Source organism: Etheostoma cragini, chromosome 3 (assembly GCF_013103735.1).
Source record: "Etheostoma cragini isolate CJK2018 chromosome 3, CSU_Ecrag_1.0, whole genome shotgun sequence".
Classification (NCBI taxonomy): Eukaryota; Metazoa; Chordata; class Actinopteri; order Perciformes; family Percidae; genus Etheostoma; species Etheostoma cragini.
Window position 1 is genome coordinate 30,153,594 of NC_048409.1, and position 4,323 is coordinate 30,157,916.

The following is a 4,323-nucleotide window of genomic DNA, read 5'->3' on the forward strand; positions in this document are numbered from 1 at the left end:
CTGTGACCTTCAGCACTCACTGGATCGGTTTGCAGCCGAGTGTGAAGCGGCTGGGATGAGGATCAGCACCTCTAAATCAGGGGCCATGGTTCTCAGCAGGAAACTGAGGGAGTGCATTCGTCAGGTAGGGAGTGAGTCCTTACTCCAAGTGAAGGAATTTAAATACCTTTGGGTCTTGTTTGCAAGTGAGGGGATCATGGAGCGTGAGATTGGTCGGAGAATCGGAGCAGCCGGTGCGGTATTACATTCCGTTTATCGCACCGTTGTGACAAAAAGGGAGCTGAGCCAGAAGGCAAAGCTCTCGATCTACAGGCAAGGGTTTGTTCCTACCCTCCCCTCTGGTCATGAAGGGTGGGTCATACCCAAAGAACCACATCCAGGGTACAAGCGGCCAAAATGGGTTTCCTCAGGAGGGTGGCTGGCGTCTCCCTTAGAGGTAGGGTGAGAAGATCAGTCATCCGAGAGGAGCTCGGAGTAGAGCCGCTGCTCCTTCGCGTCGAAAGGAGCCAGTTGATGTGGTTTGCGCATCTGGTAAGGAGGCCTCCTACGATGGGTCCCTAGGGAGGTGTTCCAGGCACGTCCAGCTTATCAACTAAAGACATACGTCATGGTAAAAAAGAATCAATTCATATTTGTTTATCTTTTTGTTTAAATGACCTATGATGTTTTTTAACACGCTAAGAGTAGAAGTTGAGACGTCAGTTAGATGTGTCCCATGGTGATGAGGCCAGACTGCTGATGTGCCCCCCCCCCTCTGACTAGAAGACTTTAAAAGAAGCTGACGCAGCTTTTCATCTCAGTTTTAAAGCAGTGACAGCAGAAGGATGTCATGATTTATTTCTACATATGTGATCACCTACTTTCTGTCATTTCTAACCTGAACATGGTAGCTGGTAAGTGTAGAGAGAGTGTGTTATTGTGATAATTGATGTCTTTACTGTCTGCAGGCTGAATACTGCGTGTGTGTTAATGCTGTGAGTCTATGATAAGAGTACATTTGACATTTAAACTAATTTGATCTCTGCAGATCAACAAAGTGTAACGTTGTTCATGCTGTGCAAAGCTGAAAGGTTGTGTTGGGAACCAAACTAATTATGAAAAACTCTACACAGGTTTCATATTTCATTTTGGGAGCATACTTGGATATTGGGCTCTTTAAATACTTACTTTTTGTGATTATTTTGTGTTGTTATGCTTTAATTATCTGTGCCAATGTGTTGCTGATTGTGGTTATCTGTGTGAACAGGAGCTTACATGAACCTATGTACCTTTTTCTGGTCAGCCTGTTTGTAAATGAACTGTATGGTAGTACAGGGTTGTTTCCATTCCTTCTGGTTCAGATCCTCTCTGACATTCACACTGTTTCTGCTCCCTTCTGCTTCCTGCAGAGTTTCTGTTCGTACTCTTATGGAACTAGATAATTTTGGACCTTAGCCATCATGTCTTATGACAGATATCTTGCTATCTGTTATCCTCTACAATATCACACTCGTATGACAATTTACAAGGTTGCCGTGCTCATAGCTTTAAAATGGTTATTGTCACCTGTTGGAGTTTCTGTCACAATATCTTTAAGTGCTCCTTTACAGCTGTGCGGGAACATCATCAACACAGTTTACTGTGATAACTACGCTATTGTCAAACTGGCCTGCTCTGACACCAGAGTGAACAACATTTATGGACTCTCTTACACTTCTCTTGAAGTCGTTGGGCTTCTCATTTTAATCCTTTACACCTACATGAGGATCCTTGAAGTGTGTTTTTCTGGTTCTAAGCAGACAAGACAGAAAGCTGTCAGTACCTGCACACCTCACCTTGCTTCTCTTATCAACTTTTCTTTTGGGTGTTCCTTTCAAATAATACACAGCAGGTTTGATATGAGCAGTGTACCCGTGATGTTGCGAAATGTTTTATCATTATACTTCCTGACCTGCCAACCGCTCTTTAATAATGTATGGACTGCAGATGTCTAAAATACGTAGCTCATGTAAACGTCTTATCTTTGGTAAAATGTTAACTGATGTGTAAGAGCATCTTGCTGGTTTGTTACCCCTGTGAATACCTTTTTGGGATAATGATGCATGAACTACAAATAACGGCCATCTGTGAGAAGCAGGCAGGTGCATTGCGAGTGACGGGCTAATGATACTTCACCTTTCCCCATCGCAGGCCCAGACCTCTGGAACACACACACATGTGGATCTGACCTGACCTGGACACATCCAGATTATCCAAGCCTTCACCTGTAATAAATCAAATGCCCCTGCTGTTATGTGCTTCTTTACTTTTTCACTTGCTATTAATGGGCTTTACTGTAAAGTGTCTTAGGGTACCTTGACAAGTGCTTTATAAATAAAAGGTATTATTATTGTTAATGCTTGGGGTGTACAAAAGTATAGTATGGCGATATTATTTGTGGCAACACCATATTAATACACAGAAGACAGGTATTGATTGCACTTGAGAATTTAAATTTGGGATACTAGGATAATAACAGAAAGAAATAAGGAAAATAGAAGTGAGATGAACAAACAAATGAAAATGTCTTTTAAAGACAAAACAGAGGACATGAATTCATGACAATTTATATTATTTTGAAGGCAGTGGGCCACTGATGTGAAACACAAATATGAGAAGTTATTACTGCTTGTAGAAATGATCCATGGGTCCATTTTTCAAGGTACTGTCTAGGGTCTTCTTTGTGTATTTGTCATCTTTAGGATATTTCTTGGCTCTGAATGAGCCTTTAGGGGTGAGACATATTAAGAGTGGGGGGGGGGGGTGAGTTTGGTGTTCTACCCAAAGAAACATTGAACACTTTATTTCATGCATCCTGATACATTTGTATGCACCAAATAAATGGTGGAAAGTAATTTTACATGTGTGAAGGGAAATATAAAATCCAGGAAGGGGAAGATTTGTTGTTTATATACTAATTCTAGAAAATATCTTCAATGAAAGATTTTTACAAATTCATTAAAAACGGACTTCCTGGCAGTCGACATGGATTCAGAACAAATAGGTTAACATCACTAGCTTTAACTGATCTCAAATTCCACAGAGAATAAAAAATGTGGAGTTGCTATAGTCATTGATTTGAAAAACTCATTTGATACAATTAATTATGAAATATTAATCAATGAATTGGAATGGCTTGGGATTATGGGGGTAGTGTTGAATTGGTTAAGCAGTTATTTAAAAGACAGGCAACAATTTGTGAAATTGGTAAATTATATAATAAAATATAATATAATATAACATAATAAAATAAAATATAATTCAGCTGAATGTGTGGACGATGGTTGTGGTGTCCCGCAGGGTTCAGTATTGGGACCAAAACAATTTATCCTCTATATAAATGACATCTGTAAAGTATCTGATCGACTAAAAATTGTATTATTTGCATCTTTGGTTCTGGTCATAATTTACAGCAACTCCTGGACTTAATCACGTCAGAATTCAACAAAATAAATCAGTAGTTTTACACAAGTAAGTCATCAATAAATTTGAATAAAAACAAATTCATTATATTTAGCAATTGTAAATCAATCAATCAAGTTCAGTTACAGAACAAAGGTATCAATTTACACTCTGTGGACACAAAGAAAGTGTTTCTGAACATCAATGACATTCAAAACGGTGATAACTGAAACAGATATACACCACACCCTGCAGTGTGTGTACACATATGTACTGCCAACAAAACTAAGTACTACACAGGTCGGGATGTCTGCCTCTGCACCACCAAAGTGAACATAAAATAACTATAAAACATAAACATAAATACCACGCTGTTGTCAAAATCCACACAATCAACATAGACACACTGGCAGACGGCATTTTGGAAGTTTGTGATCATTACTGGATGGTGATGTCACCAAGTGGTGTCCCCTTTCATAGGGGGCGGGTTAGCCCTTAACACTCGGTTTGAAGGGTCAAGGGCTAGGGGTAAGACAAAAGGGCTAGGGTTAAGACAAATGGGTTAGAGGTAGGACAAAGGGGGTAGGGATACAACATAGGGGTTAGAACAGCTCATGTCCCCCCCTGCAGGAGATAAGATACAATGCAGCTTTAAGGAGTCCCCCCCCTGCAGGAGATCAAATATAATGTCGCTTTAAAGAGTCCCCCCCTGCAGGAGTTCAGATACAATGCAGCTTTAAAGAGTCCCCCCCTGCTGGAGATCAGATATAATGTCGCTTTAAGGAGTCCACCCCTGCAGGAGATCAAATATAATGTCGCTTTAAAGAGTCCCCCCCTGCAGGAGATCAGATATAATGCAGCTTTAAGGAGTCCCCCCCTGCAGGAGATCAGATATAATGCAGC

The 4,323-nt window shown here is 40.4% G+C and overlaps 1 pseudogene; it reads left to right on the forward strand.

The window, feature by feature from the left end:
* Window positions 1-1,094: 1,094 nt before the first annotated feature.
* On the forward strand, window positions 1,095-2,028 carry LOC117938841 (annotated as a pseudogene).
* Window positions 2,029-4,323: the final 2,295 nt, after the last annotated feature.